The sequence below is a fragment of the Pseudophryne corroboree genome, chromosome 7, assembly GCF_028390025.1.
Source record: "Pseudophryne corroboree isolate aPseCor3 chromosome 7, aPseCor3.hap2, whole genome shotgun sequence".
Classification (NCBI taxonomy): Eukaryota; Metazoa; Chordata; class Amphibia; order Anura; family Myobatrachidae; genus Pseudophryne; species Pseudophryne corroboree.
This window is the reverse complement of record NC_086450.1, coordinates 6,717,609-6,733,648: the sequence shown is the minus strand read 5'-3', so window position 1 is coordinate 6,733,648 and position 16,040 is coordinate 6,717,609. Positions and strand designations below refer to the sequence as shown.

The 16,040-nt window shown below is 49.3% G+C and overlaps 1 protein-coding gene across 3 annotated transcripts in view; it reads right to left on the bottom strand.

Annotated features, from left to right (window-relative positions):
* PARD3B (par-3 family cell polarity regulator beta) overlaps positions 1-16,040 on the bottom strand; it is a 1,283,796-nt gene that overhangs the window by 873,804 nt on the left and 393,952 nt on the right. The gene's annotated exons all lie outside the window — the stretch shown is intronic.

Below are 16,040 nucleotides of genomic sequence, written 5' to 3'. Positions count from 1 at the left end.
ATACCTCCATCCAGCTCAGCCATACGCCGGACATGAATAGTTTAATAATGATACCTCCATCCAGCTCAGCCGTACGCCGGACATGAATCGGTTAATAATGATACCTCCATCCAGTTCAGCCGTACGCCGGACATGAATCGGTTAATAATGATACCTCCATCCAGCTCAGCCGTACGCCGGACATGAATCGGTTAATGATACCTCCATCCAGCTCAGCCGGACATGAATCGGTTAATGATACCTCCATCCAGCTCAGCCATACGCCGGACATGAATCGGTTAATGATACCTCCATCCAGCTCAGCTGGACATGAATCGGTTAAGGATACCTCCATCCAGCTCAGCCGTACGCTGGACATGAATCGGTTAATGATACGTCCATCCAGCTCAGCCGTACGCCAGACATGAATCGGTTAATGATACCTCCATCCAGCTCAGCCGGACATGAATCGGTTAAGGATACCTCCATCCAGCTCAGCCGTACGCCGGACATGAATCGGTTAATGATACCTCCATCCAGCTCAGCCGTACGCCGGACATGAATCGGTTAATGATACCTCCATCCAGCTCAGCCATACGCCGGACATGAATCGGTTAATGATACCTCCATCCAGCTCAGCCGGACATGAATCGGTTAATACCTCCATCCAGGTCAGCCGTACGCCGGACATGAATCGGTTAATGATACCTCCATCCAGCTCAGCCGTATGCTGGACATGAATCGGTTAATGATACCTCCATCCAGCTCAGCCGTACGCTGGACATGAATCGGTTAATGATACGTCCATCCAGCTTAGCCATATGCTGGACATGAATCGGTTAATGATACGTCCATCCAGCTCAGCCATACGCCGGACATGAATCGGTTAATGATACCTCCATCCAGCTCAGCCGTACGCTGGACATGAATCGGTTAATGATACCTCCATCCAGCTCAGCCGTACGCCGGACATGAATCGGTTAATGATACGTCCATCCAGCTTAGCCATACGCTGGACATGAATCGGTTAATGATACCTCCATCCAGCTCAGCCGGACATGAAACGGTTAATGATACCTCCATCCAGGTCAGCCGTACGCCGGACATGAATCGGTTAATGATACCTCCATCCAGGTCAGCCGTACGCCGGACATGAATCGGTTAATGATACCTCCATCCAGCTCAGCTGTACGCTGGACATGAATCGGTTAATGATACGTCCATCCAGCTCAGCCGTACGCCGGACATGAATCGGTTAATGATACCTCCATCCAGCTCAGCCATACGCCGGACATGAATCGGTTAATGATACCTCCATCCAGCTCAGCCGGACATGACTCGGTTAATACCTCCATCCAGGTCAGCCGTACGCCGGACATGAATCGGTTAATGATATCTCCATCCAGCTCAGCCGTACGCTGGACATGAATCGGTTAATAATGATACCTCCATCCAGCTCAGCCGTACGCCGGACATGAATCGGTTAATGATACGTCCATCCAGCTTAGCCATACGCTGGACATGAATCGGTTAATGATACGTCCATCCAGCTTAGCCATACGCCGGACATGAATCGGTTAATGATACCTCCATCCAGCTCAGCCGGACATGAAACGGTTAATGATACCTCCATCCAGGTCAGCTATACGCCAGACATGAATCGGTTAATACCTCCATCCAGCTCAGCCGTACGCTGGACATGAATCGGTTAATGATACGTCCATCCAGCTTAGCCATACGCCGGACATGAATCGGTTAATGACACCTCCATCCAGCTCAGCCGTACGCCGGACATGAATCGGTTAATGATCTTTATTTTGAGAAATTCTAATAAAATGCGCCCATTTGCTGTCCTTCCTGGCATCCTTCCTGCGGGAGGGCGTCTGGGCCCAGGCAGGTAATTTGCCGCGTGAACTTTTCCATGTTAATGTCACAGTAACAATGCGCTCCCTCTCTGGCGCCCGGCGCCCTCTGACGCTTTCCCACCAGCAAATCATTTTTAAAGACTTTCACCTGTGAACTTTTTACCTTAACTGACTTTTTGGAACACGCGCCAAAGCTTTTATTTCACACACATGTACAGTGTACGACGTCTCCGTGTAAACAGAAACACGGGAGAGGCGTCCTGTCCTCCGGAGCGGAACACGTGAGCCTGGAATAAAGTCTCACAGGTGAGATACAGGCAGCATCTGGGGGAGATGTGTCAACTCTTACAGGCTGTGCTGGAAAACTGATAACGAGGAGCTTATTGGTTGGTAATTTATCCCTCTCCAAGATATGCTAAATCTCCCCCTCGGCACTCAAGGTGTCCCACAGTGTGTGTATATATATATATATATATATATATATATATATATATATATATATGGCAAAAAGACCGTAATGACCCACAATTGCACAAAAATGGCGCTAATTTGAATTCCAGGTCTAAATGTTACACGTAAACCTCACTCAAACCACCCAGTGCTGTGACAAGGCTCTGATACTGCCGGGGTAACTATAGGAAACATTTACACATTGTAATATGCGCATAATGGCATTTACTTCCACGTACCGCGGGGCCTAAAAAATAAAAATATGTAAAAATGTTACTGCTACAATTAACACCATGTATTTGGGCGCCCACCAATTCTAGAACTGGGCCTCAGTAGAACGCAGGACCGTCGTTAGTGCGGCCGCTGGATGCCCGCGCCGGCTGCACGCGGGATGATGCACAGCTAGTCTGTTTTTCTCACTTCCCCAATAACAGCAATCTGCAACGCTTTGGAACATATTTACTGCGAGCTCCCCCTGAGATGGAATTACACTCCTTTAACCCCTCGGCTATAACTCCGGTACCCCATGGCTATACAACGCACTGGCAGATGGACGCTGGCTTACATCATAGAGAAATGCACCTTGCAGGAAATTCTAATTAGAGGACACTCTCCGCGGTCGCCGGTAATTATACAAATCAAGGTTGTCTCCTGAGTTCAGCAGACGGATCCCTCTCACCCACCGATACACGACAACAGCTGGCAGGAAATGGAGCAGAATTAGGATAAATGACTAATTGGATAATAGTTTAGTACTGTCTGCAGTTGGTCATAATATTCCTCTCCTGATCTTCTTCCCCAGTGGGAAAGGTAATCTCATCACATCCTTTGTTCATTAAAGAACAAAAAAAGCACTGTTTAAATAATTAAGTCAATCAGTCTCTGTAAATGTCTAACGCGGGGCTGGACGCCGGTGACCCTGCCGCGACTTCGCTATCCATCACAATGGCATCAGATAAGGCAGCGTAATGCACGCCCCCCTTTATTGGGCCTCATCTATGAAGAGCGCCCTAAAAATGCCCAGCGCAATTCCACTCCAACCTCCTACCAAATTTATTACCAGCACTTATGGGTTCATTTATCAATGAGTGATACATTTCACTGTGAGTGATAAACTGCACCAGCCAATCAGCTCCTAACTGTCATTTTTCAAACAATCTCCGTCCACTTTATGTCCATGCAAGGCTTAGTAAATAGACCCCACAGTCTGTAACATGGCAGACATGGCAGTTAGGAGCTGATTGGCTGGTGCAATTTATCACTCATTGATAAATGAGCCCACTAATCTGTAAATAAATTGTTCTCAATGTTTCTCCTAAATGACTGTTCAGTTTTGCTCCATTTACAGATTAAATTAATCATGCTGGTTACCAGCGGCCATTCTGTGTGCGTCAATGATTGTGTGTTAGGTGTCCAACTGCAATACCGCAACCTGTCTTGTGTATAAAGACACGTGCGCCAAATAACTCTCTTCCATATGAGGGCCTCTGACCTCCAAGAACAAGGGGCGCGAGGGGAGCTTAGAAATCACCATCATTGGGTAACATGCGCACCGCGAATACATTTACGTAAATCACAAAATAAATGCACAGCACCAATGCAGCTACACACAAACCTGCGTCACCCCCATCACGTGCACAAATACAACAACACTTTTCACAAGCAAACATTATATTTATGCTTGATCGTATAATCCGATAGTGCAAACCTTTCTCAGCCAGGGGCTTTCTAGAAAGAGGCCAGCGCACCTTACACAGCGCAACAGCCAATCAAAATGTTTTAAGGCAAGAAGTCATCCTACTAATGACACGCAAATGTACTTATCATGGCGGTCACACAGGAAGGCAACGTGTAAAATCCCAGCACTACACACACCGTACATATACACAGTAAGCAGGGGAATTAGCCGATTACCGGCTTTGGCCCAGGAAGGAACACATTGGGCTGCGGCTGCACCTCTGGCCTTACGTTTCACCTTCTCTGGATCAGCTTGGAGTCCTGGAGGTGAAAGGATCAGCTATTGTTCAACCTAAACCCCTATTGATATTTAGCGTTCACTTAGGGCCTGGTGTAAACTTGAAAGCAAATTGTCTGTAGTTGCTCCTGCACAACAATATGTGGTACACTCACCCGTATGCAGAGATATACTTTATGTAGTGTGTGCCCCGTGTACATATGCTTAGGTTCTTATGTGGTCATCATCACTGCGCACTTGCAGCAGGCTATACTAGTTGCACAGGATGCAGGCAAAATCAAGCTTCAGTACACATGCACCACCATTGCATAGAGATCTTATTTTAAAATATATCAAGAGCAACACAATTTCAAATATACATCACCCTCCCTCCAGCGCATTTCTCTCCCCTTCTTCCCTCCAACACTCTTCCCTTGTCGCCCTCCTTCCAGCGCTCTTCTCTTGTCGCCCTCCTTCCAGCGCTCTTCTCTTGTCGCCCTCCTTCCAGCGCTCTTCTCTTGTCGCCCTCCTTCCAGCGCTCTTTTCTTGTCGTCCTCCTTCCAGCGCTCTTCTCTTGTCGCCCTCCTTCCAGCGCTCTTCTCTTGTCGCCCTCCTTCCAGCGCTCTTCTCTTGTCGCCCACTCTCCAGCGCTCTTCCCTTGTCACCCTTCCTCCAGTGCTCTTCCCTCCTCACCCTCCCTCCAGCGCTTCTCACATCACCCTGTCATGCATGCTCTTGCCTTGTCGCCCTCCCTCCAGTGCTCTTCTCTCCCCTTCCACCCTCCAGCGCTCTTCCCTCGTCACCCTCCCTCCAGTGCTCTTCACATCACCCTGCCTTCAGTACTCTTCTCTCATCGCCCTCCCTCCAGCGCTTTTCTCTCCCCTTCCTCCATCCACTGCTCTTCCCTAGACTCCCTCCAGCGCTCTTCCCTCTTCATCCTCCATCCACTGCTCTTCCCTAGTCTCCCTCCCTCCAGCGCTCTTCCCTCATCATCCTCCATCCACTGCTCTTCCCTTGTCTCCCTCCCTCATCATCCTCCATCCAGTGCTCTTCATATCACCCTGTTCTTCTCTCATCGCCCACTCTCCAGTGCTCTTCTCACCCCTTCCACCCTCCAGCGCTCTTCCCTCATCACCCTCCCTCCACTGCTCTTCACATCACCCTGCCTTCGGTACTCTTCTCTCATCGCCCTCCCTCCAGCGCTCTTCTCTCCCCTTCCTCCATCCACTGCTCTTCCCTAGTCTCCATCCCTCCAGGGCTCTTCCCTCATCATCCTCCATCCAGCGCTCTTCATATCACCCTGTTCATCTCTCATCGCCCACTTTCCAGTGCTCTTACCTCGTCACCCTCCCTCCAGTGCTATTCCCTCATCGCCCTCCCTCCAGTGCTATTCCCTCATCATGCTCATTTCTCATTGCCCCCCCCTCCAGCGAAATTCCCTCATCGCCCTCCCTCCAGTGCACTTCCCTCATCGCCCTCCCTCCAGCGCTATTCCCTCATCGCCCTCCTTCCAGCGCTATTTCCTCGTCACCCTCCCTCCAGTGATATTCCCTCATCGCCCTCCCTTCAGTGCTCTTCCCTCATCGCCCTCCCTCCAGCGATATTCCCTCATCGCCCTCCCTCCAGCGCCATTTCCTCATCACCCTCCCTCCAGTGATATTTCCTCATCGCCCTCCCTCCAGTGCTCTTCCCTCATCGCCCTCCCTCCAGTGCTCTTCCCTCATCGCCCTCCCTCCAGTGCTATTCCCTCATCATGCTCATTTCTCATTGCCCCCCCCTCCAGTGCTCTTCCCTCATCGCCCCCCCCCTCCAGTGCTCTTCCCTCATCGTCCTCCCTCCAGCGCTATTTCCTCATCGTCCTCCCTCCAGTGCTATTCCCTCATCATCCTCCCTCCAGGGATATTCCCTTATCGCCCCTCCCTCCAGCGCTATTCCCTCATCGTCCCCCCTCCAGTGCTCTTCCCTCATCGCCCTCCCTCCAGCGCTATTCCCTCATCGTCCTCCCTCCAGCGCTATTCTCTCATCATCCTCCCTCCAGCGCTATTCCCTCACCGTCCTCCCTCCGGCGCTATTCCCTCATCATCCTCCCTCCAGCGTTATTCCCTCATCATCCTCCCTCCAGCGCTATTCCCTCATCATGCTCATCTCTCGTCACACTCCCTCCAGTGCTCTTCCCTCATTGCCCTGCCTCCAGCGCTATTCCCTCTTTGCCCTCCCTCCTGTGCTATTCCCTCATCACCCTCCCTCCTGTGCTATTCCCTCATCACCCTCACTCCAGCGATATTCCATCATCGCCCTTCCTCCAGCGCTATTCCCTCTTCGCTCTCCCTCCTGTGCTATTCCCTCATCACCCTCACTCCAGCGATATTCCATCATCGCCCTCCCTCCAGCGCTATACCCTCATCACGCTCATCTCTCGTCACGCTCCCTCCAGTGTTCTTCCCTCATCGCCCTCCCTCCAGTGCTTTTCCTTCATCGCCCTCCCTCCAGCGCTATTCTCTCATCGCCCTCCCTCCAGCGATGTTCCCTCATCGCCCTCCCTCCAGTGCTCTTCCCTCATCTCCCTCCCTCCAGCGCTATTCCCTCATCGCCCTCCTTCCAGCGCTATTTCCTCGTCACCCTCCCTCCAGTGCTCTTCCCTCATCGCCCTCCCTCCAGTGCTATTCCCTCATCATGCTCATTTCTCATTGCCCCCCCTCCAGTGCTCTTCCCTCATCATGCTCATCTCTCATCGCCCCCCTCCCTCCAGTGCTCTTCCCTCATCGTCCTCCCTCCAGCGATATTTCCTCATCGTCCTCCCTCCAGCGCTATTCCCTCATCATCCTCCCTCCAGGAATATTCCCTCATCGTCCCCCTTCCAGTGCTCTTCCCTCATCGCCCTCCCTCCAGCGCTATACCCTCATCACGCTCATCTCTCGTCACACTCCCTCAAGTGCTCTTCCCTCATCGCCCTCCCTCCAGTACTTTTCCCTCGTTGCCCTCCCTCCAGCTCTATTCTCTCATCGCCCTCCCTCCAGCGCTATTCTCTCATCGCCCTCCCCCCAGTGCTTTTCCCTCGTCGCCCTCCCTCCAGTGCATTTCCCTCATTGCCCTCCCTCCAGTGCTTTTCCCCTAGTCGCCCTCCCTACAGTGCTTTTCCCTCGTCGCCCTCCCTCCAGTGATATTCCCTCATCACCCTCCCTCCAGTGCTTTTCCCTCGTCACCCTCTCTCCAGTGCTCTTCCCTCATCACTCTCCCTCCAGTGCTATTCTCTCATCGCCCTCCCTCCAGTGCTTTTCCCTCGTCACCCTCTCTCCAGTGCTTTTCCCTCATCGCCCTCCCTCCAGTGATTTTCCCTCATCACCCTCCCTCCAGTGCTCTTCCCTCATCGCCCTCCAGCGCTATTCCCTCATCACCCTCCCTCCAGTGCTCTTCCCTCATCGCCCTCCCTCCAGTGCTCTTCCCTCATCGCCCTCCCTCCAGTGCTCTTCCCTCATCGTCCTCCCTCCAGTGCTCTTCCCTCATCGCCCTCCCTCCAGCGCTATTCTTTCATCGCCCTCCCTCCAGTGCTTTTCCCTCATCACCCTCCCTCCAGTGATATTCCCTCATCGCCCTCCCTCCAGCGCTCTTCCCTCATCGCCCGCCCTCCTTCCAGCGCTATTCCCTTGACGTCCCGCTCTTCCCTCCAGTGCTTTTCCCTCGTCGCCCTCCCTCCAGCGCTATTCTCTCGTCGCCCTCCCTCCAGCGCTATTCTCTCATCGCCCTCCCTCCAGCGCTATTCTCTCATCGCCCTCCCTCCAGCGCTATTCTCTCATCGCCCTCCCTCCAGTGCTTTTCCCTCGTCGCCCTCCCTACAGTGCTTTTCCCTCGTCGCCCTCCCTCCAGTGCTTTTCCCTCGTCGCCCTCCCTCCAGTGCTTTTCCCTCATCACCCTCCCTCCAGTGATATTCCCTCATCGCCCTCCCTCCAGTGATTTTCCCTCATCACCCTCCCTCCAGTGCTCTTCCCTCATCGCCCTCCCTCCAGCGCTATTTCCTCATCGTCCTCCGTCCAGTGCTTTTCCCTCATCGCCCTCCCTCCAGTGCTTTTCCCTCATCGCCCTCCCTCCAGTGAAATTCCCTCAACGCCCTCCCTCCAGTGATATTCCCTCATCGCCCTCCCTCCAGTGATATTCCCTCATCGCCCTCCCTCCAGTGATATTCCCTCATCGCCCTCCCTCCAGTGATATTCCCTCATCGCCCTCCCTCCAGTGATATTCCCTCATCGCCCTCCCTCCAGTGATATTCCCTCATCGCCCTCCCTCCAGTGATATTCCCTCATCGCCCTCCCTCCAGTGCTTTTCCCTCATCACCCTCCCTCCAGTGCTTTTCCCTCATCACCCTCCCTCCAGTGCTCTTCCCTCATCGCCCTCCCTCCAGTGCTCTTCCCTCATCGCCCTCCCTCCAGTGCTTTTCCCTCATCGCCCTCCCTCCAGTGCTTTTCCCTCGTCGCCCTCCCTCCAGTGCTTTTCCCTCGTCGCCCTCCCTCCAGTGCTTTTCCCTCATCACCCTCCCTCCAGTGCTCTTCCCTCATCACCCTCCCTCCAGTGCTCTTCCCTCATCGCCCTCCCTCCAGTGCTCTTCCCTCATCGCCCTCCCTCCAGCGCTATTCTTTCATCGCCCTCCCTCCAGCGCTCTTCCCTCATCGCCCTCCTTCCAGCGCTATTCCCTCGACGTCCCGCTCTTCCAGTCTGTATGCAATATTGTCTAACAAGTTTTGTTTATTAATGTGATACAGTCGGCAGCGTTACACAATCTTGCTGTCGGCACTTTACAGTAAATATGCCGCTAGATGTGTGCCTTCTCTACCTCTGGATGAATATTCGGCAATATTACATAACTCCAGACTGGTTATATAATATTGTCTCTTCCTCTCTTCCAGACCATGACCTCTTGTTTTCAAGTGTTATTATTTGAAACGGTTTCCAGGAATCAATACGGGTTTGTCTTCAGCGGAACGATGGCTATCTCTGCGAGGTCATCCTTATTTCTTTCCTTCCTCCCAAACTATAGATGTCAAGACTAGCTAATCTCCCATCATATTTTAAACCTTCAAACATTTCTGTTGCCCTCTGCAATACCAATTTCACACTGCGCGGTGTCTTTATGTGAGAGCACAGAATGCTATAATTGCACATTACTCACATATAGTACTGCAAGCGGAAGGTATATCACTCCCGGAGAACCCGCATTCATGTCTGACCTTCAGAAGTTTTTGACACGTCAAGCTTGTTCCCATTATAACATAAGGTACGACGGACAGCTGTGGCGCCAAGTTCAACACGACTGATTTCAGCATTTTACTTTCTCAAAATATAATAAGACAAAGCTTCTTCTCACACACAACAAATATATGGACGCACAAGTGTCGTCAACGTGTTATAAAACAGGTCCCTTACTACATAATAGATTCAAACATGAAAAAAGCAATTTATTAAAATAGCAATAATATAAATATATATATTTTAGTACCCGCCATACTTGTTTGAATATATATTGCGCTGGACGAGTCACAGTTAACACACACATTATATGTTTATATATATATATATATACACGTGTGTGTGTGTGTGTGTGTGTGTGTGTGTGTGTGTGTGTGTGTGTGTATAACAGGAGTCTGGCTAGAATGTGCTCTGTTACAAACATTCCACCAGCTACCAACTCCAGGCTTGTGCAAAAACAACAAATACCTTTTATTCAGGTAGCTCAAATCCAAAGATACACATAAAACAAAGATGACTGTCTTTAGTATAAACTACCAGGGAGGTTAGGCCCTTCCTCACTCCCTCTTACTTATTAAGGAACCCTTCAGGTCCCGGCATCCTGACACTAGTGGCCCAGCCCTCCGGATCCCACTGTCCCTAGCAGGCCCATCACCTGGACACTAACTGCCTTCAGGAGCCGTGACTCATGGGAGAGACTCTGCTTCAAACCCAGCAGCCAGGTGCTGTCTGATGAAGCAGCTTCTTGGGCTGAGAAGCCTATAAGACCTGGTCTGGGCCAAATGGATGGGAACCTGGACCATTCGCACTTCCCACCTACCCCCAGGACCACTGTGTGTAGGTTACAGGTGGCAAAGTACCTCTCCTGCCACAATATATATATACATTTTGACTCCTCTGTATTATTAATGAGTACTGCCGTGTGTCCTTTTTGGAAAAAAAGAAGAAGTAAATTAATAACAAATGAACAAAAAAAATCAAATAGAAACAAAAGTGTGTGTGTGTGCTTGTATGTGTGCGTGTATGTATGTATGTGTATATATATATATATATATATATATATATATATATACACACACACACACACACACACACACTGCACACTCAGGCTGATGTTCACTCACTCTGCGTGTTGTGTCCTGAGGAAGGTCAATCTCTGAACGAAACGTCGGCTACACTGTGATGTGATACTAGTAAACTCTTCATGGGTAAGACCCCGGTGAGTGCACTCTATTTCCTTATTTGGGATACAATTGTGTTAACCCTGTGGGAATACACTGTGTGTGCAGCCAGGCACTGTGTTATGTGGGGGATGTAGTAAATGGGGGTCCTATCACACAGGAAGGGTTAGCACACGGCTGTTTTGGTTGCACCTGGGACAGAGGGTCGGGCGGCTGGTTGGGGTGGACACGGCATTATGTGACCCTTGGTTTTGGTAAGGGGTAAAGTATCAGTGGTGTCTGGTGGGCAGCCGTCCCTCCCCTTATAACTGTAGTGGAAATAAATAAAAGACTGGAGACTACTGTATGCCTGGATACAGGGATAAATATAAATAGATAAATAGATTGGCGGGCGCAGTATTGCTTAGCTGGGAATTCTCACGGTGACCGGCCTCTGCTGGCGTCAGTCACACCGGAGATCCCTGGACCAAATCCTCCATCGGATAATGACAAGTACGGTTGTTTTGGAGAAGTACAAAATCCTAATTCAAAGAAATGGTCAATTACAGCTAATTAGTTCTCCCCTAATCACTAACACGTTGCTCTTCAGGAATATTCATCAGGAAAGACACAAATTATTACATTCCTAAAGTGCGACAAAAAAAGCCTGAAAGCGACTGAATATACCCCACATACCCCGGGAATAGATCAGCCGGGCTGATACGGGTGTAATTACCCCGCGGCTCTCCGTCCCAGCACCGACACTTACATAGGGCCAGATGTACTAAGCCTTGATAAGTGATACATTTCACAGTGATAAAGAACCAGCCAATCAGCTCCTAACTGTCATTTTTTTTTTATACACAGCCTGTAACATGATAGTTAGGAGCTGATTGGTTGGTACTTTATCACAGTGCAATTTATCACTCTCCAAGGCTTGATAAATTTGGGCACCAAGTCTGTCCTGTCTCCAAAACGCATGCGCAATGGGACGCAGCCACTGCTAGGGAGACAAAACAGACATCACCTAGAAGTAGGACCCATCCGGCCGGCCGGAATGCGGCAAGTATGGGTCAGAGTGTGGGGGGGCTGTATGGTACGGAGAAGGTAAGAGCAGGTCAGAGCAGTGGATAGAGGGAAGGGGGTGGACATCGGATACAGCAGGTGCGTGGGTGACTGAGGTATAGGCGGTTTCCTCCTAAAAATGAAGATTCCTTACCGCTGAAATTTGCACCAATATACACATCCCCGGGGCCTGCCTGGAGGAACGCCATCCATGGTGGCTGAGGACTTACCGCATAACGTCCCATGAGTCAGGACACACGTATGTCTTGACTCGGGACGGTGGGGTGCATGCAGAAAAAAGGGGAGTGGATTATAGATTTGGGGCGTCTAAGTGTGGCAGGACAAATAAGTGACGGGTATAAATGGATCAGGGCGCGGCCAATCTAGACTTCAGTCTTTGTGCCTGGGATATTGGGAGGTAGTATGCATATATAATGATGCACCGTAACATTACCGTCGTGCCAATGGTTTCAGTAACCAGGTATTGTCTTGTGTCTAAATGTTTAAAAAAGGGTGTGATAGAATACAGTGCGTCGGCTTTCAGAATGTTGACATTCGCCATTCTGACATCAATGGTTATGTCACGTCGACAAGCTGGCTAACAACATTCAAACCATGAACGCAGACCATTGAAAAGTACCGTGGGGAATTACGGCGTACACATTACAAAAAGAATCTGCAGGGTCAGAAGCCACGGATAAACCTGCCACGGAGCTTCCTGCCTGCCATCCGTCCACGCCCGGCACTCACAGACATATATACAGGACGGAGCGGGAACAATAAGGAAACAGGACGTGTGCTGCAAGGAAAGTGAGGCGCAGGATTAAAGGCACAGAAAAGCAATAGTGCAAGAGCCACAAGTTTCTATTCTGTGCAGATGACAGAATCTGGGCAATACCTCGCTGACAGACAGGAAAAGGAAGCTTTTCGCCAGACCGTCATCCTGCCTGCCCCTCAATAGCAGGTCACATATACACACCTACATCCATGAAGATAAGGCAGGGGAGCAGATTGCGTGTCTATATTGGAACGGATAGGCCTCGTACCGGCAAAGGATTAAACACCGAGTCACCGGGTGACACTAACGCAGATATAAACAACTCGGAGCGCAGGAAGGAGAGTCAGGATCTCTGTCAGTGACAATGTGACAAGTGTGAGAAGCGCGCATTTCTTTCCTTAATGATCCCAAAGAGCTTTGTTTAAGGAAAATGACTGGACGTGCATACGATGCTTCAATGCCTTCAGTGAAAGATAAAGTACCGGCCAATCAGCTCCTAACTGCCATGTTATGTGTTTAAAAAATGACAGGAGCTGATTGGCCGCTACTTTATCTCCGTCCAATGCTTAGTAAATAGAACCCTTAGTTTCTTCTGCTCTGATAAGTTCCTCAAAAGAACTTGTGTCACACAAAGCTTACACCGTCTCCTACACTCACCGTCTCCTACACACCGTTGCCTACACTCGCCTCACACACTTTCTTAACTCACACAGCCTACTGGACCCACTTCAGTCAGGATTTCGTGCCCAACACTCCACAGAGACAGCACTGACTAAGGTAGTGAACGATTTGGTCACTGCTAGATATAAAGGCCATTACTCTCTACTTTTACTTCTAGATCTCTCTGCTGCATGTGACACTGGTGACCACTCTCTTCTCATACAAACACTACAATCCCTAGGTCCTCAGGACACAGCCCTTACTTGGTTCCTATCCTATCTATCTAATCGCTCCTTCAGTGTTCGCTTCTCTGATTCCACCTCCTCTTCGCTACCTCTATCAGTTGGAGTACCACAAGGCTCAGTCTTAGATCCTCTGCTTTTCTCTATCTATACCTCATCTCTTGGGAAACTAATCGGCTCTTTTGGATTTCAGTATCATTTGTAAGCTGATGATACTCAGGTCTACCTATCCTCCCCTGACTTGTCACCATCTGTATTGGTCCGTGTCACTGAATGCCTATCTGCCATTTCATCTTGGATGACATCTCGCCACCTCAAACTCAACATTTCCAAAACAGAATTAATTATATTTCCACAGGCCAATAGTGGTTACCAACCTGATATCTCTATAACTGTTGAGAAAGCTGCAATCATCCCTACCCCACAAGCTCGCTGCCTAGGTGTCATCCTGACTCTGATCTGTCCTTTGTTCCCCACATTCAATCTGTCTCTAAATCATGTTACATACATCTAAGAAACATATCCAAAATACGATCATACCTTACACAAGACACTGCTAAACCTCTAATCCACGCTCTCATTATCTCCCGCATTGATTATTGTAATAGTCTCCTGACCGGTCTTCCCAAACATAGACTCTCACCACTACAATCCATTCTGACTGCAGCGGCAAGGCTTATCTTCCTCGCTAGACGTTCATCGTCTGCAGATCCGCTCTGTCAGTCCCTCCATTGGTTACCTGTATTCTACCGTATTCAATATACAATACTTTTAGTTACATACAAGGCTATTAACCAAACTGCACCAATGTACATCTCCTCACTCATCTCATATCTCCCAACCCGACCTCTCCGCTCTGCGTCTCTCATCCACACGTATTACTTGTTTCCACTCAAAATTACAGGACTTTATCCGGGCTACACCCACTCTGTGGAATGCCCTCCCATGCACAATAAGACTCTCCTCTAGTCTCCAAACCTTTAAACGTTCCCTGAAAACTCACCTCTTCAGACAAGCCTACCAAATTCCAGACCCACTCACATAACCTTCAGTGCTTCCCCATCTAATTACATCCTCTCTGTACAGTCCACATAACATCACATATCTTGTCTTTCTTTACTCTCACACCCTCCTGACCCCAGACCAACATTGCAGGGTGATCATATCATACAACCCAATAAGAACCTAGCAATCTGGTGACCATTATGCGATAGGTAACATCTATCCTTGTGTATCAATGCCTATTTCCCTATAGAGTGTAAGCTTGCGAGCAGGGCCCTCCTGCCTCTATGTCTGTCTGCTTTTACCCAGTTTTGTTCTATTACTGTTGTTCCAATTGTAAAGCGCAACGGAATATGCTGCGCCATATAAGAAACTGCTAATAAATAAATAATAAATACACGGTGCAGCTCCACAGAGAAGACATTTCTGTTTAAATAAGTTTACACTCTTATAACTTGAAGCCGACTTTTCCCAGAACGCTCTCCTATAACTCAGCTGTCCGTTTGATACACGGTCGTGCGCAGCAGATTTAAATGGCTGCCACTGCCAAACAAATGGCTCAGGGAAGCAGGAGGGAACCTGGTGTCTGAGGGAGCCAGTCAGTCACGCAGCACGTCGGTGATCAAGTGATAGCGGAGGAAGAAGGGGGACCGACCTGCTGAGAAGAGGGTCTGCCCCCTACCTCACCTGTTATGTGCACACGTCAACCACATGCCAGTGTGCAACCGGGACACAGGTAACAGTCACAACTCAAAAGGAAAAAGGAACAAAACTACTGTATGTGCCTCACATGTAACCATTGAGATTTATATTTAAGAAACACACCTCGTGCTCGCAGGGGATGTATATATGAAGTGAGGCCCCTGCTATGTCACTGACATATACGCCATATCTATACTCAGTATGTGTCATTACAACATGCTATCTGTAAGAAATTATTTCACAACCATGCCAACAAAAACTTTCGGGTATAACGTATTTATTGTCAGGCCAGTGATTCTCTAGGACATGGGTCTTTAACCTGCGGCCACTCAGCTGCTGTGGAACTACACATCCCAGCATGCCCTGCCTCAGTTTAGCATGCCTTAATAGCAAAATTGTGGCAGGGCATGCTGGTATGTGTAGTTCCACAGCAGCTGGAGGGCCGCAGGTTGAAGACCCATGCTCTAGGAAATATACTGCAACCCTCTCAGGGATGCCTAAAGTCTACTAACGTTTCTATAATAATAATCATTATAATATTATGCAATACTGCCAATATAAATAACTGCGGAATATTGCAGCAATAAGGAATACTTGCTCAGGTGTGTGTATTACACTTCAGTCGCCGGAACATAAACTCCGATATGTGCCCCTGTCCTGGCGATGAGTAAGAAGTAAAGCGGTCATTTACGCAAATCACTTTACTTCTAGGCTCAAACCCCTGCGACGCGACTGCGCACTGTGAAAAGCTTGCGGTGAGGATCGTGTTAATTTCCAGCTCACCGGAGAGGGATCGCAAGAAACAATGTCACTGTATACAGGTATCTATATATATATTAACTATCGGGAACATAGATATATATTTTTATTGCGTTTCAGAGTTTAAAATCATTTGAATCCTGCAAGTACATTGATGCACATACCGGCTATTATGTAACAAAGTAA